Raw genomic sequence first — 25,496 nt, forward strand, 5'->3', positions numbered from 1 at the left:
ATGTTTAACTGCAACTTCTGATTACGAATATGATTCTGAATCTGTATCAGTTATGACCTATGATTTCTGAACATGATTATGAATCCATTTCTGATAACTACTGAATTCTGTTTTCTATAACTGTTATGGACAACATTCATTAAACCCTTTACTCTGTTATTATTCACTGGGCTCCAACTCACTATTTATATTATGTATATAGGTGACCAAGCACATGACCAGGCCCAGAGTTGATGGCCTAAGATTCTGTTTTGTCAGCCAACCACCATGCCTCCCGAGGAGGTTCCTTTTGAGAAGACCATGTCAAGGCTTTTTTTTTGTTCTGTTTATCTGTACTTGGGCTAAGTTTCCTTTCGAACTTATCTATGTAAATGCATGACATGACCAATGTGTTTATGACATTACATGTATATATACATATAAGTTTGTTTGAAAATTTTGTCTCATATATGTCAGCACAGCTCAATGGACTATGTATGTTTATATATTGCTTCTGCAACCCATAATTATATGTTATTCTGTTAAGAGGCCTTTGGTAACCCAAGGATTACTGGCCAGTTACGACGTTAAACCTATAGGGGCGGGTTTGGGTCGTGACAGAGTGGTATCAGAGCCTGAGTTATACTGCACACACAAGTCCATGTGAGCTGTAAGATGTCCTAGAAAAGAATTACGGACATTTCATCTACATGTGTAAATATGTGCTAATCTTTGTAACTATGGAAATTGAATTTGAACCCAAACAAATGAAATTGAAAGAAACGGACAAAATTATTCCTATGTTTATTCTTACCTTGTCTCTTTATATATCATGGAAAATGCAAGAAGTAATGATACAAGCGAATCCTTAGAGGCTTGTATGAGCCGCAAGGAACAAATGCTTGCAACTTTGACTGAAACACTAACACAACAACTGAGGCAGCAACCCTTGCCTCCCCCACCTCCACCAGCACAACATAAGCCAGATAACAGTGATATAATCAACCTGACTCAGAAGTTCATGAAAATGAAACCGTCAACTTTTCTAGGAGGTATTGAAGCGTTAAAGGCTGAAAGATGGTTGTTGGAAATGAAGAAATTGTTTGAAGTATTCCCCCATTCTGAGATTCAGAAAGTTCTTTGGCCACCTACACCCTAAAACACGAAGCCCGGAGATGGTGGTTATTGGTCTGAAATAGTAACAAGAATATGACATGGGCTCAATTTAATACGATCTTCTATGACAAGTACTTTTCACAGTGCTTCCGGGACCGAAAGGTTTCAGAATTTTAGGAACTCAAGCAAGGCAACATGTCTGTGGCCAAGTATGAGGCCAATTTCACTGAACTAGCTCGATTTGCGCCTTATATGGTAGACACGAACTACAAGAAGGCTCAAAAATTTGAGGGTGGATTGGATTTAGATATATTAGATCAGGTAGGAGTCCTCAACCTACCTACGTATGTGAATGTGCTTGATAGGGCATTGATGGCGGAAGCCATTTTGGCAGCAAAGAAATAAGCTCTTGTCCCAACAACTGATTGGAAAGGGAAAAGATCTGGAAACAGTTTCAAAAGGGGCCGTTCGTTTGCTGTGATCTAGTAACTCAAGTCAAAGCAGTAGATCTACGCCTGTTTGTACTCAATGTGGGAGGAGACATAGAGGAGTTTGCCATCTGGTATCTGGTGCTTGTTTCTGGTGTGGCAAGACGGGCCACATGATAAGAGATTGTTTAATCGGGTCAGAAACGCCAACCGTCCTATAGCAAGTTCAGCAGGATCTGCTTCTGGATCAAGAACAAATGCTAGAACTAATACGGGAAAAGAACCCTTGAGACAGGGTAGAGTTTTGGCACTTGTAGCTAGCGATATACAGAATATCAAATTCGTGGTGTCAGGTATAATTTCTATCTGTGCTCAGAATGCCTATGTATTGATAGATTCTAGTTCCACACATTCATTTGTATCACATGCTTTTTCACAGAAGTTAACTAGACCATTAGAACCTATGAATTGTTTATTATTTGTGTCTACACCATTTGGGGGTTCTATAATATGTGCTTATGTCTATCCGGCTTGTGATATTATGATTGGTAATATGACATTATATGCTGATTTGTTGCCCTTGAGCATTGATCATTTTGATTGTATTCTGGGTATGGATTGGTTGACCAAATACTGAGCCACCATTGATTGTGCTAATAAATCTGTTGTGTTTAGACCGCCTGGTATACTTGAGTTTGTTTTTATTGGAACTGGGGTAGTTTCTCTACCGTACTTGATTTCATTTATGAAAGCCAAAAAACTGTTAAGAAAAGGATGTCGGGGCTATTTGTGTTGTGTGATGACTGAGTCTTCAGATAATGCTAGTGTAGAAACAATTCCTATAGTCTGTGAATTTCCTGATGTATTTCCTAATGACTTACCTGGGGAGTTAATTGATAGAGAAATCGAGTTTACTATTGATGTTATACCTGAGACACAACCAATTTCTAAAACCCCATACAGAATGTCCACTACTGAACCGAAAGAATTGAAAGTCCAACTCCAAGAACTTTTGGACAAGAAATTCATCTGTCCGAGCATGTCACCTTGGGGTGCTCTAGTTCTGTTTGTGAAAAAGAAGGATGGGTCTTTGAGGTTATGCATAGATTACCATAAGTTAAACAAAGTAACTATGAAAAACAAATACCCCTTACCCCGAATAAATGACCTATTTGACCAACTCCAGGGAGCCCAAGAATTCTCTAAAATAGATTTTCAGTCCAGGTATCACCCGTTAAGGGTCAAGGCAGAAGAGGCAGAGAAAACAGCATTCAGAATTCGATATGGGCACTATGAATTTTTAGTCATGCCATTTGGGGTAACAAATGCACCCGCAGCCTTTATGGACCTAATGAATAAGGTTTTTAAACAATTTCTAGATGAGTTTATAGTTGTGTTTATCGATGACATTCTGATTTACTCCAAAAACAGGCAAGAGCATGAGAGTCATTTGAGAACTGCTTTACAGATTTTGAGGGAGAAGAATCTATATGCCAAATTATCCAAATGTGAATTCTGGCTTGACAATGTAGCATTTCTAGGACATGTGATCAACAAGGATGGTGTATTAGTAGACCTACAGAAAATTGAAGCCATTGTTGACTGGCCAAGACCAACCAACGTGTCAGAAATTAGAAGTTTTCTAGGGCTTGCTGGTTATTACAGTTATGATCAATTCTAGCCACATTCTCTATCTCATGTTCAGTTCTTTTTGGGTAAAGGAGTATTTTAAGCTTTTATGGTCAGTATATAATTCACAAGTTACTCCGTATAGATAATGGTGCCAAATTTTTAAAGCAAACACCACAGCTGCCAGTTTAAGATCATGAGTCAAGTAATTCTTTTCATGTGGTCGGAGTTGCCAAGAAGCATAGGCAATCACCTTACCATTTTGCATTAATACACAACCCAAACCTTTGTAGGATGCATCACTGTAAATCTAAAACCCATCAGTACCATTAGGTAAAGTCAAAATTGGTGCAGTCACTAATCTGGTTTTCAACTCTTGAAAAGCTGATTCACGCTGATCATTCCAATCAAATGGTACATTTTTCTACGTTAATTATGTCAACGGCATGGCAAGTTTTGAGAAATCTTTCACAAATCTTCTGTATCATCTAGGGAAGGCAAATACTGTTGCGGATGCGTTGAGCCAAAAATTCATTGGGAATTTATCATATTTGCTCACCAGTCAGAATGAATTGCTATGTGACTTGAAAAAGAATGAGATTGAAATGGTTTTGTGTAAATAGGGTGGAATTCTAGCTGTTATAGCTGCCCAACCCGTAATTATTGAAGGGATAAGAGACAAGCAACTGTAAGATTCATTCCTAAAAAAGATTGTGGATGAAATCGACTCAAAGCCAAGGCCCGGGTTTGTACTTGAGAATAATGTGTTAAATTTCAGGGTCGCCTTTGTATGCCAGACTGTTTTGACTTAAGGAAACGCCTTATGACTGAAGCCCACAACTCCAAATTTGCCATGCATCCGGGGAATACAGAAATGTATCATGATGTGAAATAGAATTTCTGGTGGCCTGGAATAAAGAAGTGTATTGCAGACTTTGTGGCTAGATGTTTATATTGCCAACAAGTTAAAGCTGAACATCAACGACTCGCTGGATTACTATAACCGCTTCCAATATCGGAATGGAAGTTGGAACATATTACTATGGACTTCATTGTGGGATTACCTCACTCTCCTCGAGGTATAGATTCTATCTAGGTAATTGTTGATCATTTAACTAAATCCGCTCATTTCTTACCTATTAAATCGTTGTATAATGCAGATAAGTTGGCTAACTTGTATGCTAATGAGATTGTGAGATAAGATGGCGTACCAGTATCTATTGTATCTGATAGAGACCCTAAGTTCACTTCAAGATTCTGGTAGAGTCTACAACAAGCTCTAGGAACTGAATTGAGGCTAAGCAGTGCTTATCATCCACAGATAGATGGCTAATCTTAACGGACCATTCAAACGTTGGAAGACTTGTTATAGATGTGTGCCCTAGACTTTCAAGGCAGTTGGGAAACCTACTTACCGTTGGCCGAGTTTGTGTATAACAACAGCTACCATTCAAGTATCGGTATGGCTCCTATCATGACCCGAACCAGCCCCTAAGAGTTTGGGTCATAGCCGGCCAGTAATCCATAGATTACCGAAGGCCTCAAACGATCATACATAATATTTATGCTAATGGGGCCATAAACGAAAGCATATAACAAAGAGAAGTTCATTGAGCTGTGTCAATCATGAGCAAAATCATAGAGTTAACCACGTAACACAATAATACTAGAGGAAAAATCATACATAATGTTTAGAACCCAAGACCATGAAATCAAAAACATAATAGGGTCAAAGTGTGGCGTGAGCCAAGACAAAACTCTGTTTTGGAGGCATGACTCGATTGGGTCACAAAAGGCTCCTGAAGCTGACTCTAAGGGTGTGCTCCATGCTGCTGATCACCTACATATGCATACATAAAATTGGGTGAGCAAAACTCAATGAGTAATATTACAGTAAAACAGTGTAAGTAGATGATCATAAGGTTCTCTCAATATCCATAATCATATAAACCAAGCGGCCTTAGGCCCAAGCATATAACAAGCGGCCTCGGGCCCAATCATATATCAAGCGACCTCGGGCCCAATTATTTAACAAGCGACCTCGGGCCCAATCATTTAACAAGCGGCCTCGGGCCCAATCATCTATCAAACGGCCTCTGGCCCAATCATTTAACAAGGGGCCTCGGGCCCATTTATTTAACAAGCGGCCTCGGGCCCAATCATTTAACAAGCAGCCTAGGGCCCAATTATTTAACAAGCGGCCTCGGGCCCAATTATTTTACAAGTGGCCTCGAGCCCAATCATTTAACAAGCGGCCTCAGGCCCAATTATTTATGTATGTATGGACCCAATAGATGACTCGCACGGACTCTAGAGATGGCTCCCACTATAGCACTTAGTTTCATACAGCACTTTGTTCCATACCAGAAATTAATAAGTCTTAAAGACTGAACAATTCATATCATGTCATAGCATAAATGGAACGGATAAACAGAACAGATAAACGGAATGGCCTTGGGCCCACCATATCGTATTACAAACAATTCGCATTTCTTGTTCATAACTCATTTCACATTTGTGCACTTTGATAAAATACGATATTTAGAAGATCATGCCGTACATAAATCAAAATAGATAATGAAAACATATCATTACTATACTATTACTCACAGTCGTTTCCAAAAATGGTTGATCGGTCTTCGAATCATGACCTGCAAACACAATGCGCATGGCACAACATATTGGAACATGGAATTACTCTCTTGATCAAATTTACTTCTTCTAATCTTTTCTTAACCAAATAATTCAATCCCTCACTTTGCTCCTTAACCAATTATTTTTGTTGGTTCTAAACTCATTAGTCCTCAATGGGTCATAATCCGTGTCTAGGAAAATAGGAAGAAACGAAAGGAAACTGGGTTAGGAGAGGAAATAGCATGAAACGGTTAGAAAGAAAGTGAACAACCTTTACTAATTTGAACATATCTAATTGTGTATTTAGAATTTGGATGTGAGACCACCACCATTGGAAACTAGACTTTCGGGGCTTGAATTTAGGTTCAAGAATCATTTAAAACGAAGTCCGGATGAAGGAGATATGTCTTTTTGAAGTTTGGCTGAAACAGGGGTTCCACACGAGCGGAAGTCTTCACCGCTCATACAGCCCAAATCCGCTCGAGCGGAAAAACCAGCCGCTCGAGCGCCCAAGGAGCAGAATCAAAGCTTCTTTTTTTCTTCATGTTCCGCTCGTGCGGTGCTCGCGGCCACTCGTGTGGTCTGGGCAAAATCAGATAGACGAAAAATGGTTCAAAGATGTAAACTTTCTAAACTCATTTCCAAGCCCATATTCATGTAAAAACAACTCAAAAACATGATAACTAAGCATGATATAAGTGTAATTCCACATTAAACATATCAACCTTGCATCAACAACAAATTCATGGACTCATCTATTTCCCATGTTCATACATTACATAAACAAATTCAAAATACATGATCCATGAGCAACTTTCAACAAATCTTGTTTTCATGAATAATCTAGGGTTTATTTCATGGGTCAATCACAAGAGTGAACTTAAATCAAGCAAATACGGAGAGGTTAGGGTTCAATTTCATGCCTTTAGCTCAAACCACCACACAACTCAAACCCTCGCTCAAAATTCCTAATTTCTTCATAATTTCAAGACAAAGATGAGTTAGAAACAAAGTTTGTAAATAAATTTCCATATCTTAACTCAAATCTATGGTTTGCCCCTTGATTCCCTTCGAATCCCTAGCTTTCTCCTCTTCCTTTCTCTCTAACTCACACTTTGAGCTCTCTTCCCTCAAAAATGAAGAACAAGAGGCTAAACATAAGCACTTAATTCAAAAATCTTAATTTATTCAGTACGAATCATAATTTTTCAAAATCTCACCAAAGGCTCTAAAAATCATGCTAATCACATATGTGAAGTCGGTTTTGGTTTATCGCACCTCTAACGATATCAATTTTTCGCTCAAAGAGGTATTTGTAACAGATATTTCTACATTCAACAGATCAAGTTCCAAAATCACAAAATTCACATACTTAAACTTGCAAATTCATGTCAAACATATAATCCCATGCATAATTAACATAATACGAGTTGGGTTATCACAGCTCCTTACGAAGCTTTGTATGGCAGAAAATGTCAATCTCCGATATGTTGGTTGAAGTAGGTGATAGACCGTTGTTGGGACCATAACTTGTGCAAAAAACAACTGAGAAAGTGAAACTGATTCAACAATGCCTCAGAACTGCATAGAGTCATCAAAAGAGTTATGTGGATGTCCGGAGAAGAGATAGGGAATATGAAGTTGGTGATCATGTGTTCATAAAAGTAACTCCAATGAAAAGTTAGACGCGATTTGGGGTAAAAGGCAAGTTGGCACCAAGATATGTTGGGCCATATGAAATTCTCGAGAAGATTAATTCAATAACATACCAAGTAGCCTTACCTCCGGTGATGGAACATATGCACAACGTTTTTCATGTTTCAATGCTTCGAGATTACTTACGAGACCTGCCCTATGTGATAGAACCGACTCATGTGCTTCTGAAAGATGATCATACGTACGAAGAGAGGCCACTACAGATTGTTAACCGCCGAATCAAAAGAGTGAGGAACAAGGAAATTCTCTTGGTGAAAGTTGACTGGCAAAACCATGGAGGGACCTATGCAACTTGGGAAACAAAGGAGGATATGATGAAGAGATACCCAGATTTGTTCCCTTTAAACCTGGTGTTTTTCTAAAACGAAGGTAATTCGAGTTTGGAGGACCAAACTCTTTAAGGAGGGAAGACTGTAATAACCCCGACCTCTGATTTACATTAATTCGTGGTTAAATAAGCTTAATCTGTAATTAAGAGAAATTCTGAATTAAATTGCATTTGTGTGTTGCCTTATTTGTGTTTATATCTGTTTAACATAGAAATATTTGTTTCCGTTTCCGTCTCGGTTTATGAATTGAAGGCCTTATCGGCATCCAATTTAGAAATTGACTTGGTATACGTGTTATTTGAAATTTTTAGAATTTTATGATAGGTTCAATTGAAATTTGATTCGGAATGAAATGATTAGAATAATTAAAGCTCATTTGATTAGTGGTAAGCCTAATTAATTAGTCCACTAACCAAGCCTATATGAGGCTTCTATATGCATCTCAACTCACCTTTCTTCATCATTTTGTTGATACCAACAGTGAGAGAGAGAAAGGGGAGATTAGGGCCAACTTTGAAGAGAATTGAAGTCAGGCTAGCAACTACTAGAAGAATTAAAGGGAATTGGTGAGATTGAGCAAGAGATCACTAGAATTTAAGGAATTTGGACCCTAGGAAAGGAATCAACCCTTAAGCTTTATGTTAGACTTACTTAAGTAAGAAACTACAAGAATTAAGTGAATCAATGCATGAATTAAACTAATGAACAAGAAGACAAGAGCAAATCACGCATGCATGTTCATTTAATCATAATTGAAGTTATTTTCAAGAGAATTCTCACATGCATGTTAGTATCTTGGTTTTGTTCAGGGAATTCAACATGTTTTAGACCTAAACATCTCATTTGATCATGATTCGGAAACTTGGAGCTCAAATCATTTCATGCATGTCATGTTCATGTTATGTTTTCACATTTCAAGCTTGATTTTGTACAATTGCATGTTATTGGGCCTTAATTTTGAGTAATGATTCTTACTTCATGATGTCTCGCAAGTTTACAAGAGTTTCCTTAAGTTTTTGGCCCAAGAAACCATAATTTACAGCTTTGGGGTTGAGTTTGAAGCTTGGAAGCAATTCTAGAAATTCCAGAATTCTGTTTCCACGCTTGAGTGACAAATCCTACGCTCGAGATACCATCTTTATTTTTTCACTTCCGCTCAAGTGACCAAAAGTCCGCTTGAGCGTAAAATGCATGCTCTCAGAAGTTTGCGTGTTTTGCAGACTGCTTGAGCGACAAAAGTTGCGCTCAAGCGAGGGCATGAGTCTCACGCTCGAGCGAGTATCGAGTGGAAAAAACAAGCAACCAACATTTTCACAAAGTTTTCGGACCGCTCGAGCGAAAGACTGTGCACTCGAGCGACCACTCGCATTTTGCATGTCCGCTCAAGTGAGACCCATGTTTTCAGCAATTTTTGTTAAGTATTTTCAAGTGCATTTTAGCATCCTCATTTCATCTTAGGCATTCCTAGAACAAGATTAAGACACTATAATGAGGATACGAAGTAGAAACACACCAAGATAAGAAATAATTAAGTTAATGTTTCCAGGTGTGTAATTCAGTACGTGTTCGTTTTGTAACTATGTAGGTCACACGCCGCAACACTTCTGATTTACCCATTCTGTCTGTTTGCCTTGGAGTCCTCTGTTAATTGTGAGTAATAACTTTGTAAAGTTAAGTTCAATTATAAGTATTTTCTAAATGATATAAGATGATCTGTTTCTAAAATATTATTTTCTATAAAAATGAATATGTCATCTGTTCTGTTACGTCCCAATTACAGGTCAACCGTACGTCTCATGAGCCAACTATTATGGATCCTTATGTATACATTTATGGGTCAACTGTACATCTCATGAGCCAACTGTATCGTCTCCGTGCATATGAGTCAACTGTAGGCCTTTATGGCCGTCTCTTTATGGGTTAACTCTACACCTTTATGGTCGTCCCTTTATGGGTCAATTGTTTCTGCTAGTGCTAATGAATGTACCATGTATGTTTAACTGTAACTTCTGATTATGAATATGATTCTGAATCTGTATCTGTTATGACCTACGATTTCTGAACATGATTATGAATTCATTTCTGATAACTATTGAATTCTGTTTTCTATAACTGTTATGGACAACATTCATTAAACCATTTACTCTGTTATTATTCACTGGGCTCCAACTCACTATTTATATTATATATGTAGGTGACCAGGCACGTGACCAGACCCAGAGTTGATGGCCTAAGATTCTGTTTTGTCAGCCAACCACCATGCCTCCCGAGGAGGTTCCTTTTGAGAAGACCATGTCAAGGCTTTATTTTTGTTCTGTTTATCTGTACTTGGGCTACATTTCCTTTCGACCTTATCTGTGTAAATGCATGACATGAGACCAATGTGTTTATGACGTTACATGTATATATATACATATAAGTTTGTTTGAAAATTTTGTCTCATATATGACAGCACAGCTCAATGGACTATGTATGTTTATATATTGCTTCTGCAGCCCCTAATTATATATTATTTGCTTAAGAGACATTTGGTAATCCAAGGATTACTAACCGGTTACAACGTTAAACCTATAGGGGTGGGTTTGGGTCGTGACAGTTAAGATTGTATTTTTATCAAAATTAATTTTTTTTTATTGGGTTTTGTACTTAAGAACAAGTGCTGATGTTCTTAATTGTTATTTTTCTTAATCGACTTGGATTATTTGTTCGAGCACCAATAATCTATCTCTTTATATTTTTTCTGCTCTATCTTTAAGCACCATTATGTTTTTTGCTTCATATGGTGCAATGACTTCAACGGCGACAATGGAGCATATTAAGGTTGTGGGTATTCGTCTTCATCTTGCTTGCTCTGTTTCAGTGTCTTGGTCTTGGTATTTTAATTAGTTAGTTATGCCGGATATGTTCAAACCTTGGGAAAAGTTGCTGGAAACTTTAATTAATTAGATTTGTAATTAATTACGCTGGATTTGTATTTTAATTAGTTTGTTTTATTGCTAAAATTGTGATAAATTTGAACTATACCCTTTGGTACTTATTAATAGTTAAACTTATTTGATGTTTTCTTCTTCTTATTATTATTATTATTATTTGTTGGTTATAGGGTGCACGGCTTCCATTGGGAAACAAATTCCGTAGCAATTCAAGTTGACAATAATAATTGTGTGTTATTTTTTTTCCCCTTTTTCTGTGTCTTGAGAATATTGCAAACTTCAAATAATACCAAAAAACACTATCAAATTGGGTTTTTCATTTTATTTTCCTATTATGAGTTGTCAATTTGATTTTGTCAACGCTGTGTGATCTCCCATTTTTGCCAAGTGACTTATGCTATTTTGAAGATCATTAGATTCTCAATGGAATTGTTTTTCGGTGACTCTCTCTCTTTTAATTGACAATGGCGCATAACTTATGCTATTTCCTTTTTTATTGGTTGTTTTTGTTTAGTTTTCTATCTCATTTATATGAATTAGTTTCCTTTTTGTTTTCATTATTTTTTACTCCAATTGGTTTAGTTTAACTTTTTTTTAATTATTTATTTCTTCTTTATTTCCCTTGCGATTTAATAATCTAAGGGAAAAAATAAAAAAATTAACCACAAATTAGACCCACTACCAAATGCATGTCAAGTTTTACAATGTTCCCCAACTGTGCGTGAGTGTACCTTAGTTTGTTTTCTCTTTGTGAGCATGCAATCTTTTTTTTTACAATGTTCTACAGGTTATGGGTGAGTGTACCTTAGTATGTTGAGGAGTGCCATTTTAATTTTATTGTTTCTCAACTGATTGTACGTTTCTCAATCCATACGGTTGCTTCATTTGATTATTCCTCAAGTGGCAAGACTTTGCTACCATTTTTGGTTTACTTATAGATGTTGATGACAGTGTTTAAATCCTGTAGAATATGAGACTCGACCGATGACTGTAATTGGAGTCTCCATTAAAGTACAAATATGTAAGAAGCCTAATTTTTTATTATTATTTGGGAATGTGGATTAGTATTTTTTTTTTTTTTCCTTCTTCTTTTTAGACTTGATAACTCAAGCAGTGCTTAAAGCTCAAACAATTACATTTTTTCTCATTTGTTTTGTTATACATGTGTTTCAGTTGAATTGGGATTTTGATGAATCAATTTGATTTGGGTAATGCTTTACATTTGAATGACTTTTTTTTTTTTTTTTCCAGTCAATCACTCCATTCAACTTAATAACAAAATGATTTTTTTCTTTAGTTAGTGTTTTAGGTGTGATTTTTTTTTTATTATTATTATTATTTTGACATAAATATACTCTGTAGAGTATGGACATCCCTGTTGATGATAATGAACTATGAAAGTGATTCGAGCCGTGGTAGAGTCACCTAAGATACTATTATTTTCTTTTAGTTACTCCTTGTATAATGGACTTCCATGTATATTTTCCCTTGCATTGTCTACAAACATTAATGGTACTTTTATTAATTATTTTCTTTCATTTGTTTCGATTGCTATATTTCTATAAATCAATTTCTAATATCTGATTTCCTCTTGCGGTAGTTCATCAATTTTTGACGCAATTCATCAGTTTCTATAATGAAAGGTATTAAATTTTTTGATTTCTTTGATAATATTTTTCATTAAAGTTTTGATAAATATGTCATTTCCTTTCATATTGTGCTATGTTTTTTGCTGGTGGTCATCAATTTCTAGGTCTATAATCAAAGGTATAAATCCTCTCACACAATTTTTCTTTATTACATCTATTTCATTAATCATATAATTTTGATAAAAGTTAAATTTTTTGGTTTGTTAAGTAGTTATGTTTTAAACAAAGCTCCATTTCCATTTGCATAAAAGATATTAGCAAAATGGGACTAATGAGCAGTAAAACATGATAAAAAAAAATAGTATTGCTCAAACTTTTTGCTTTCATTTGCTTTTTCCACTAGATTATTTTTCTTAATCTTTCTTTCTTTCTTTCTTATGGAGCTTAGTAAAGGGTGTTGTAGTAGTCTTTGTAGCTTTTTTGTGAGTGGTTTTGGTGAATGTTAAAGTAATGGAATGAAATAGAATGGATTAGTATGACCTATGAGAAACCTAATAGAATGGCTTATTTGAGTGACTCATGCATTATACACTAGATTTATTTTCCCCCCATAAGAAAGTGTTGACTTGGCCATTACATATTTTGGTGATTGATGGGAGTATGTGTTGAAGATATAATCCAAAAAGAAAATGTGCATAATAAGGATTGAAAAGATTGAAAAATAAAATAAAAAAGGAAGATGAACATTGATAAATCTCTTTTTGTTTTTGATGAACACACAAACTAATCTTAGTAACAAAATAAATGTTTTTCTTAAAACAATATACGTTGGTAAATTTTGAGTTACTTTGGAAATAACTTTGTGCTAAATTTTGGAATCCCCTATTGTCAAAATAAAAATTGATGTCTAATTGTCTCTTAAATTGGATTTATTACCTTAGTCCCAAAATAATGGTCTCTTTTGAGAAATCTAACTTTTTTTAATAGTACAATTATTACATTTTAAAAAAAGTAATTTTTCAAAATTACCCTTTGATAGTACATTTTTTTGGGACTATCAATGCTATAATTGTACTTTTTATGTTGTTAATGAATTTAAAAGAATGACAAAATAAGAAATTTATATTATTTTTGTACTAGATTTTTGAAAAGAGTCTAATTTTTTGGGACAATGAAAAATGACATAAGGGACTAATATTTTTGAACGGAAGGAGTATAAATTTACATTTTATTTAAGAGAACTAAAGTTGCAAGTTCTTTTTTTCCTCTCTATTTTTGTCTTCTCTTTTTTAACTTCTTGGAACATGAGGACAACAAAATCGTGGTGTATTGCTTTTGTTCTCCCATTGTTTTTCTTGCCTAGTTTAGTTAGTAAAGGAAAACATGTGTTTTCATTTTTGTCAAGTCCATAGTAAAGGTAGCAAAACTAGACAAGGAAACATTTGAAGAAAGTGAGTTGGACTGTGTGTGATGGAACATGGTGTCTGATAAATGATTTTGTGCATAAAGTTTATTACATACTATGTGACGTTGATTTGAAAATACTGAACATTAGGTATTTTTTCTCTTAATTAGATTTTTTGCTTTAATCCATCTAATCTATCTTTATTATTATTTTTCAATTTTTGTTTTGTTTTTTTTTTTTAATTTCTGGTATCGATACTAGAAGGGCTATTGAACAACTTTCAAATCCTTTTATCTTTGGCCAATTTTTAGGGCAACAATTTCATTTTTAAAATTGTTTTAGTTAATGTAATTGATGATTTTTTACATTAATCATCTTTGCAATAACTCTTTGGTTTAGCCACATTCAACCATTATATGAATGCGATGATTTTTGTTGACAACTTATTTGGGTAAGTTGGTTCAAAGAATGGATTTACTCGACTTAGGTTTGGATGTATACTCTATATGCCTTTCAAGTTTAGAGTATCGCAAACTGTATGAGTGGCTGGAAGGAGTGCCTTTAAGCTCGGGTGAAAATATTGTTGAAATTATGCGCCAACTATATAGATAAAATTATATAGGTACTGGTGAACCCAATTAATATAATAAGGTAATTTCAATCTCAAAGTATTTTGATATATATTTTTTCAATAAATATACTAATCTATATTTTTTTGCTTCCATAAACTACTAGATTATTATGCATCTTTCTCGTATACATACAAGTTGATACAAAGACTTTTTGAAAAGTAATGAGGAGGAAGTTTAGGTAAACACATGCTTGAAAACATGTTATTGACGCATCCTTTGTACAGCATACACCCACTTTTTTATGAAACAAACACATCTTTTGTAAAGTTTTTTCCCACTCTTTTGTAAAGGATACATATATTATCAGCTTAGGTGTATGACAGTATAATATTTGTTTGCTTATATCAGGGGTGTTCGCGGATCGATTTTGTACGGTTTGCGGTTCGGTTTTGACCCGCCCACATCTATGCGGTTTGGGAAAAAGTCAACCCACAACCGCCCGCAGTGCGGTTTGCGGTTTGTGCGGATAGGGTTTGCAAATGTGCGGGCGGTTGCGGGCGGTTTGCGGTTTACACTTTTTTTCTTTAAAAATTAATTTTCGAGTTTTTTTTTTCCTAGCGAATTTAGGCATCAAATTCATTTTATATATTTGTGATAACTATTTTTTGATGAATTTACAAATAAAAGTTGAATATCAATGCATTAAATGAAAGTACCCAAAACAAAGAGACCCTACACTAGCATTTTTGCCATGAAAAAAATGTATATCAATGCATTAAAGGTTGTACTCAATTAGTATTGCCAGTTCAGTAATCAATAATCAAACTATAAGTTCAATCGACCATTAGAAGGAAAATTTTATTAGGAAAAAGTGGATGAATCATTAATGAAAATCATATAAGAAACCAAGTTTAGGACTTGATAATTCTACGGCATTAAGAAAGTTGAGAAATACTTAAAAATAAGGATCCTATAGTGTCATAGATAATATAATGGTGCTCCTGTAAAAGTTACAAAGTTAGTATATAAAAAGTAAAAATAATAATAATAATAATAATTAAAGTGCGGGCGGTTTTTGCGGGTTGCGGGTTTAAACCGCGACCCGCCCGCAACCCGCAAATTTGTCATATTTCAAACCGCATCCGCCCGCATTATATTTGCGAAACCGCCCATTTATATGCGGGTTGGGCGGATTGGGCGGTTTGAGCGGTTCGGATAAACCGTTGCCCACCCCTAGGTTATATGGTTATAATTTGATTGGCAACAGTAGTACTAGTTGGTGTGCAAAAGTTTTTTCCCACTCTTTTGTAAAGGATACATATATTATCAGCTTAGGTGTATGACAGTATAATATTTGTTTACTTATATGGTTATAATTTGATTGGCAACAGTAGTACTAGTTGGTGTGCATTTTAATTTTATTATTTTTTTTTATTACAAAACACTAATTGGTGTGCATTGTTTGGTATTTAATTTTTTAATTTTTTTTTGTATTTAATTTGTTTGGAATTGCATAGTACAGGTTGGTATGCATTGTTTGATATTTAATTTTCAATTTAATTTGGAGCAATTTGGCAACTTCGCAAAAAGCCAACTTTTTGGCTTTTTATCAAGTTTTTCTAAAAAAGTCAAAAAATTAATTTTTTACCAACTTCTCAAAACACTCCAAAAAGCATTTGCTGGTGTGCTTTATGTGATATTTAGTAATTGTTTTCTTTTTATTATAGAATTTTAACGAGTATACAATAACTTTGATTTTTGTATTTTGTTTAGTGTTTATATAATTTTTTTTTACTTGCTCTTATATTTTGATTTGCAATATTGGTAAACTTTATAAAATTTATGTTTTTTTAAACGCTATAAAACTTATATGTTTGTTTCTTAATTTGCATTAAAGTTAAGGAGAGATGTTATTTTATTTGAGTTATGTACAACATGTGATACAAGTAAAATTGTTACAAGTTTTTAAGAAGAATAATTTTCTTTATATTTTTTTAATATCTTTATCAAAAAAAAGGTTGTGCCTTTATTACAACTGCATTTTAATTCTAAAATTATTTACATTATGCCTTTAGACACGAGCATACACTATATATATATATATGGCCAAAGGACCCTCACGTTTAGGTTTTTCTTTCTTTCCAAAACAAACATATTAAAATAAAACGTGTCTAGGACACTTGTGCAAATACAAGTTTAAGAATGCAAGGCATTTATGCTAAAAAAAATTTAAAAAAAAATTAAAAAAATTCCTTGACTCAGACGGCCATATTTCATTATAAAAACAAATTAAAAAATTATAATAAAATAAAATAATACTTCCTTTTTAGATAAAAATAAATATTTCATCACAAAGAAAAATCAAATTATAAATCAAATAAAATAATACTCCCTATGTCCCATTTTGTTAATCCCTTGTGAGAGTTTTAACTTCTTAAGAGGATATGCAATTAAACTATAATTGAAATTTCATTGTTTTACTTCTAATAATAACCTTTAACTCTCATTTTTAAATTTATTTATGGCCCCAAATGAGGGATAGTTTTGGAAAATTACAAATTTTTTTATTTTGACTTTTCAAATAACACTAACATTTCGGAACATCCAAAAATGAAAATAATACAATTAGCTTGTTTAGTTTGATTTTTCAATATTCACGTTTTAAAAAATTATAATTTTTTATTTTTCATATTTTTACTGAATTTTTTTAATATTCTAAATATATATTTTTTTAATTTTTAGATAAATTTAACATCAATATACTTTAAAAAATATAATATTTGTGAAAAAAATGTATGAAAAATTCACTAAATATCAAAAATATAAAAATTCAATACATTTTTCATATTCTTATGTATTTAATAATTTTTTACAAATATTTTAATTTTTTAATACATCTAAGTGAAAAAATATAAAAAATTATTTAAAATTTTAAAAATATTCACTAAAAATAAAAAAAAATACAAAAAATAAAAAAATTCAAATTTTAAAAAATTGAAATCAGACTAAATACTTTCTTCATTTGGAAGTTCATTCAAGACAAAACAGTTCCTTGATGCATCGATGAATAATCCATTAATAATATAATATTATTAAAAAAAATCTATTTCTCCTAGTCAGAGAAGATATAAAAAAAAATAAAAAAATCTTGTCACATTACTTCAATTTATCCTATTATGTTCTTATTACCCAAAAATAAAAATAAAAATAGGGTAAAGCATCAAGGTAAAAAATAAAATTGAAGGACAAAATAGAGGAAAATGAAAAAAAGTATTTTGGTCTGTATGTAAAATAAATTTTGACAGCTTTTATGCTTCTAAAATTTTTCATAAAAATAAGGAGTTATTTGGAATATCTTCAATAAGTGTACTTTTTATCTTTTTGAATTAAAAAATTAAAAAAAAAATATAGATATTTAGAATAATTTTTTAACTTTTTACTAAAAAATATGTATTAAAAAATTATATAAATTAATGTGTAGAAAATGTATTAAAAATATATATAAATTAGTTTGTAGAAAAAATTTTGACAATACAGGTTGTACAGTGACAGCAAGATTTGCAGAGTAGTGTAATAGAAAATGGTTGCACCTTCTTTTCGGGCACGGTGCTCTTTGGCCGATGAGAACCCACCACGGGTCCCGTTTTGTTAATTGAAACTATTCAATCAGATATCTATAGTTATCTGATCGAATTAGTTTTTTGTCAACCGTTAACCATAACACCATCTATTTTTTTGTACAAAACTAATTTGATCATATTATTAACAATATCTGATCAACGTAGTTTTTTACAGACATATAGTACTGGACGAATTCTACAAATTATAAGATTCGAATTATCAAAACGAGACCCGTGGTGAGTCCCCACGAGCCCAACATTACCGTCCAAATTAATGAATATATATATGTAATTTTTGTTTTATTCCTTTCACGATACTTTTCCATCAATTCGGTACATTTCACAATGCAAAATTGATTTGTATTAAAATATTATGTATATTAATTTTTTTATATTTTTAATTTATGAATAGTGATGGCTTTTTTTTTTTAATAACTTTTTGACCTAATTTTTTTAACTTTGTAAATAGTAATCAACTTGCTTGTTTTCGTTTTCTAGAAAACATTTTTCAGAAAATTCTACATTCTTATTTTTCGTTTTTTTTTTGTTTTTACTAAATTTTTTTAACATTTTAAGCAATTTTTTTACTTTTTAGACACACCTAACATAAACACACCTAAAAAGTAAAAAAATTGTAAAAAAAAATCTTTTAAAAATTCACTAAATACCAAAAATATAAATAAAAAAAATACAAGAATTCAATATATTTTTTGTATTTTTATATATTTATTAATTTTTTAAAATATTTTTTCACAAACTTTTTACTTTTTAGATACATCTAACTAAGCTGCATCTAAAAAAATAAAAAAAAATGTCTAAAATTTAAAAAATATTTACTAAAAACAAAAGAATACGAAAACTAAAAAACTCAATTTTTAAAAAACTTAATCCAGAAAACTCAAATCAAACACACTGAATGACTTTTTTTGTAACTTTGTGTTTTTTTTTAATTTTCTAACTTTTTTAGTAAAATTGGTTTAAATTAATATATATAATATTTTAATACAAACCAACTTTATATCGTAAAAGGTACTGAATTAATGAGAAAATACCGTGAAAGAAAAAAAAAATTACCTACATATATTCACTAAGTTGGATGGTAATGTTGAGCCCGTGAAGAGCCAACCCACCACGAATCCCATTTTGATAATCCGAACCATTGTAAAACTTGTCTAGTACTATGATCCTATTTGGTGTAACTGTTAAAACAGATTATAAATTATAATTTAACAAATTATAAATTATGACTTTAATCAGAAGATGTTAATTTGTTTAGTATAACTGTTGAATTATATATTTAAGTTGCTGAATAATATTTGTCAAATAAGCTGTGAAATAACTTTTTCAATTAACTTTTATTTTTTATTATTCACTATTTGTCTACATTTCTCATAAAAAATAATAATAATATTCTATAATTCATTTGGGTCTTTTTCTATTTTTTAAAAAATAAAAAAAAAATCTAAAAATATAACGGTGAATTAACATGTCCATAACAAAAACTGATAATCAGAAACAAAGGCTAAGCAGCTTCTCAAAATCAACTTTTTTGACTTAAAATAAAGTATTAGAATCAGAAGCTGTTTGAAATAAATTTCACCAAATAGTCCAAAATAATTTTTTAAAAGCCAGAAGCCGTAAGTTGGCTCAAAAAAACCCCCACCAAACACTCGTCTATAAAAAATCACGTTGATCGGATATCGCTAACTACATAATCAAATCAATTTTGTATTAAAAATGAATGATGTTATAGTTTAACGGTTGACAAAAAAATTAATCCGATCAGATAGTTATAGATATCCGATTAACATGATTTTTTACAAGCATATAATACTCAACAAATTGTACATATTAAACGGTTCCAATTAGCAAAACAGGACCTGTGGTGAACCCCCACTGGCCAAAGAGTACCGTCCAAATGATTGCTCGAAAAAGAGACAACCCTTTCCTATTATACCACTCTACAAACCTTGCTGCTACCGTACAGTCCACATTGTCACAACTTTTCCTACACACTAATTTATACAATTTTTTAATAAACATTTTTTTTTATAAAAAGTCCAACAATTAACCCAAACATCCATCTTTTTTTACTCAACTTTTTAATCTAAAAAGACAAAAAATATACTTATTTAAAATATCTCAAACAACCCCTTAATTTAGTAACCCGATAAAATTAAAAAGTTACCAAAATCAAGACAAGTTAATACTATACGCCTTAACTAATGTCTAAGGAACATTAACATAAGTCTAAGGCCTCGTTTGGCAAGTGACTTTTTTAGTCAAAAAATCAAAAATCTAACTCATACCAAAAAATCAAAGATTCTTTTTTCTCTTTGCTTTTTTGCACATCTTTTCGTAAAATGCCAAAAAATATCACAAACATACTAATATTTTTTACATCACATTTTAATCAAAAAGTCAAAAAATTACTAAAAAATATATTCGCAAACGAGACATAAATATATTTATACTTGTATTTATTGCTCTTGATTTTAGTAACTTCTATTTCTAACTAAAACATTAAATTATACACATTTATTATTTGACGATTTCATTATATAGAGAGCAGAGCAATATTCATACATTGTTGACCCATTGATACATTATTGACCCATTGAGAACTTTTTATTTCAAAACAAAATATAAATCACCTTGCTTGGCTAGCACGCCACGCCACGCCACGCCACGCCACGGTGATGCCCGACATGTCCTGGCCAGCATGCCATGGCACCGCCTTGGCCAACACACCATGCTACAACGTTGCCCAGCATGCCTTGCCACGGCGTTGCCAAACATGTAATCATTTAAAGGAAGGAGAAGTCATAACAAGATTTCCGTAGGTAAACCTGCGGAAGGATCATTGTCGATACCCCTAAACGAACGCACCGGTTAGCGCAAATGCAAATAACAAACACAGCAGGCAACTTTCGAGGGACATACTTTTCGCAACATCACCTATGCTCGAGGAGTCATAATAAGATTTTTTTTTAAATGGTCTTTAATTATTTCCTTTAACTTATACGCTGAAAATTCTTACAAAAAATCATTATTTAAAAAAAAAAAATCCCATTATGACTCCTCGAGCATAGATGATTAGGTTGTCTTGCCTGCGCTTCCCTAGTGAAAGGTGCCTTGCGAAAAGCATGTCCCTCGAGTAATTGCCATTTGGTGGCATAGCATGCCGGCCGAGGCCGCATGCTAGCCAAGGCTGGGCATGCTAGGTTTGAGTTTTTTAAAAACATTTTTCAAAAACATTCTACTTTCTTATTTTTCATATTTTTTTATTTTTACTGAATTTTATTAATATTTTAAGCAATTTTTTTACTTTTTAGATACACTTAACATAAATACACTTAAAATATATAATTTTTGTAAAATTTTTTTTAAAAAAAATTCAATAAATACCAAAAATACCAAAATTCAATACATTTTTTATATTTTGTGTATTTATTGATTTTTAAAAATATTTTTTCACAAATATTTTACTTTTTAAACACATATAAGTAAGATGCATCTAAAAAAGCAAAAAAAAATGTTTAAAATTTTAAAAATATTCACTAAAAATAAAAAACTCAATTTTCAAAAAACTCAAACCAAACACATTGTTATTGAAAATAAATTTAGTTACAATAAATAACGACGTTGCTACATCATTTTTGTCATTTTTTGTATGAATTTTATATAAAATATTTGAGTCTTATTAACGTGTACCCTTAAGACACATGTTAAGAAAGCTTGAAAATCATCATGCATTATTTAATACACTCACTTTCATGGTGATATGCAATATTTTTCAACATCTTAACATGTGCCTTAAGGGCACACATTAACAAAATCTATAATATTTTATAATTAATACTCTACATTTGATATACATTAAAATAATTATTATTTAAGATTCAACAATTCACAAGACCTCACTCCTTAACACCTTAACAAGTGCCCAAACATGACCCCTAAAATATATACAAATCTCTGTCGAGCTTTGAAAAATCTTCTAGCTAAGAATTGCTAGAAGATCATTTAGGCTCGACAACAAAAAAATCTAGCACAAATTTTGAGCTCAACAAGCTTCGATTACACTGAACCTGAAAAGCCTTCGATATGTGCAAACCTTTCTCAATTGAACAATTTTTTTAGTGTTACATAACAAAGAGAAACTATAATGAAACATCACCATCTAAAAAAAACAGAAGAAACATCTAGGTTTTGTAAATAGTAATTGGATTCATTTTGACAGAACATGTAGGCTCAAACATCACCAACTCCCAATTGAAGAAAATCCAGAATAAAGCAATAAAATCTAACAAAAGAATGAAAAGAATGATCAGATAGATCTAATATATAAATTTAGCCATCACCAGGGCTATCAAACCAAATATTAGATCAACATCAAATAATTCTCCAACTACTAAAAATGCACAAGATATATAATCAACATGTAAGAACATCTTACAAGATTGTCTAAAAGCAACATGGCTATGACATTTAGCACAATAATTTCCAGAAATTTTGGATAGAGTCAGCATGGTTTGTGCAACTACATAGACTTTCGGGTTCCTTGGATTTGGACAAGACCACACAATCCAAAATTCAAGTTGACTAAATATAAAAGAAAAAAAAATAACATGGAACAAATATAAAAACAGCAAGAAAAATTAAAAAAATAAATAAAAAAGAAAGAAAGAGAGGTTAGCAGACCAACTGGATTCACGCTAAAACCCAGAAATAATTAGTGCCTAATGAAACAAAGGAAAAATTTTTAAATGCTTATTGAATAAAAAAACATCTAAATTTTAGAATAACTCCAATGGTTGTGCCTCTAGATTTCTAAAGGGAGGTTTGGAGGTTCAAGCTTATGAAGTCGAACAGCCGATTGTGAAAACCTATCTTACTAATCCCCTAACATCATGCGTCGGCCCGGGAAAAAAAAAAATATCAACAATGTACAAACTTCCAAGAAATAATCAAAATAGTTCTGAGCCAAAAAAACTCAGTGAAAGTTTTTTTTTTGTTTCTAAAAATGAAGAGAATGATCAGACAGAGCTAATACAAAACCATCATCCTGGTGATCAAACCAATAGGGAAACAAATCTAATCATCATCTCATTCTCTCGAGCAACTTTCTTAAGAATAAAATCTTTGCACGTCTCACAAATATTAAAATGCACAAAGTAATCGTTTGGTGTTTTTCATACAATTAGTCATGATGCAAAACAAGGATGGATCCACATCTCCAAAAATTTGAAAAATATCAAATATTATACTGAAAATTTTAAAACAATTTAAAATTTTTAAGGCCCCAAACATACTTTCGCACCCTAATCCATGATCCGTCCATGATGCAAAAGCCAGAAATATTGCATAATATTCTAAAAGACAGAGCATTTAAGAATAAATAGAACAATATAAAGATAAACAAACAAGATGGTTGGATTTAAAGAGAATGATCAGATAGAGCTAATACAAATGCCATCATATAGGCGATCAAACCAATAGGGAAATAAAATCATGATCATCATCTCATTCTCATGCCAACATCAGATTTCCCTCATCCATAATCTATTATAAAACAAACAAACAGTTCTGTCAATTAAGGTAGGAAACATAAAAAATAATAACTTTCACTAAATTTATTCATAATATAGTGAAATTATAAAGTTGAAATCTTTGTATGAAAGACATCGTCGTTCTGAGTTTCAGCTTTAGAAACTGATCATTTAAGATGTAAGAAAGAAAGAGGACATACCCTAAGTTGTCGAGAGGGTGAAGAAGGAGTGGAGTGACGGCGTACCTAGTTGCAGAAATAAGAAGAGTTTAGGGCTTGTGTGAACTAGGTCGAAGTAAGATGTATTTATAACCGATTACTAGGAGTGATCGTAAACCCTAACCCTAAGGGATTACTTAAATTTCATCTTAAAATGTTATTAAAAAATGTATTTCTTTTTTTAAGATTTACTTTTTCATTTATTTTTTTGAACAGACTTTCTATTATTTCTCTATTCTATCAATCATCTTCTTATTTTTTTTTCTCTATTTTATTAAAATATAATTTTTAATTATAAATTTTTTTTAAAAAAATGATAAATGTGTATTGCCGTCCCTAAACAAAACAAAGTAAAAATAAATAAATAAATAAATTATAAGGGATAGAGAGTCACTGTAACAATTCTTATTTTAGGAAAATGTTTAAGGGCTATAATGAAAGGGTATAGGGAGCTACTAATCCCTTAAAATAGGTAAGGATGGAATTTAGGGGTTTTATTTAGAAGATGCTCTAAGGTGCCATTTGTTTTAATGGATAAGATTGATAGTGGGGAAATTGACAGTGAGAGGATTAAGGGATGTTTTGAGAAGATGGTAAAAATTTGACTTTTGACTTTTTACAAAGTTTTGCTTTTTAAGAAATTGATTTGAGTAGTTGGTAAAACAATGACTTTTGACTTTTTTGTTTGATATTTGTTTATGTTGTCACATCACATTAAAATGACCAAAATATCCTTACCCAACTTATGAAATTTACATTTTGACCCATGTTGTGGTTTGAACTATTTTTTGGAAATGTAAAATTACACTTTTTAAATGTTACGCAGTTGAAATTATTAAATTATTAATAATATTAAATTATTCAATGTTGCACTACACATCACATTAAAAATAATTATATTATTCAATGTAGCATTAAATTTATCAATTTTTTACAAATAAATTGCGTTTTTCCTGTCATTTTTTTTTCCTCCACATTTACGTCTACTAAACGCAGTTGCCAACCTTTGTTTTACCAAGACAACTAGACGGTTCTTATAACAAGTTGAACAGTTTGACACATTCATATCATTTCCCGTCAATTGGTAAAGCCCGAACAGGATTACAACCCAAGTTTACGCCAATGTCGCACCAACTCATTCCGAATTGATTTCCAAACTTCGTTCATATGTACGTCATCATCGCCCTCTAGCTCACCATCATCATCATCACCAACACTTGCAACGTTTGGCATGTCGTTGAAAGTAAAGGTCTCTGCATTGGCAACTTTGTTGAAGACTTCATCGTCATTTGTGTTGGGTGTATAAAACTATGCAGTGCCATTGAAACCCCGACCAGTGGCACTTGCACTTTCCCAAAATCATATCGAGGCATGTTATGTAGAAATCCCCAGTGTGCTTTCCATACTTTGAACGTACGTTCAATTGCATTACGTAAAAAGGAGTGCACCGTGTTAAAAACTTCGTTTGCATTTCTTGCCCGTCCAGTAGCGCGAAACTCTTCCTAGTGGTCTTGTACCCCACATCAACAAGGTAATACTTTTATGGTTGTCATAAGATAATTTTGCATTAGTAACATCATTTTATCAATGAAATGCACACAACTAACAAAGATGTGAACATCCTTAATTCAACTAACCTTCCTCTGGGGTGGGGAATTGTTTGGCCTGGTCCTGTGTTACTTCGTTAAAAACTCTGCCGTCATGCATACTACCCTCCTATCCGCAAGAGATAAAAGTAAAGCACAAGTCGAAATCACACACCGCGAGCATGTTTTG

The 25,496-nt window shown here is 32.4% G+C and overlaps 1 long non-coding RNA gene and 3 pseudogenes across 1 annotated transcript; all 4 read right to left on the reverse strand.

Moving 5' to 3' along the window:
• Nucleotides 1-20,392: 20,392 nt before the first annotated feature.
• Nucleotides 20,393-23,808, reverse strand: LOC145804682 (uncharacterized). The gene is made up of 2 exons (XR_014346929.1): nt 23,703-23,808; nt 20,393-20,825 (listed from the first exon to the last, which is right to left on the reverse strand). It is a non-coding gene; the product is annotated as an uncharacterized LOC145804682 (long non-coding RNA).
• Nucleotides 22,275-22,356, reverse strand: LOC145804936 (small nucleolar RNA Z102/R77; annotated as a pseudogene).
• Nucleotides 22,984-23,065, reverse strand: LOC145804930 (small nucleolar RNA Z102/R77; annotated as a pseudogene).
• Nucleotides 23,398-23,482, reverse strand: LOC145804929 (small nucleolar RNA Z102/R77; annotated as a pseudogene).
• Nucleotides 23,809-25,496: the final 1,688 nt, after the last annotated feature.

The sequence above is a fragment of the Camellia sinensis genome, chromosome 12 (assembly GCF_055761805.1).
Source record: "Camellia sinensis isolate YWXY chromosome 12, ASM5576180v1, whole genome shotgun sequence".
Taxonomy (NCBI): Eukaryota; Viridiplantae; Streptophyta; class Magnoliopsida; order Ericales; family Theaceae; genus Camellia; species Camellia sinensis.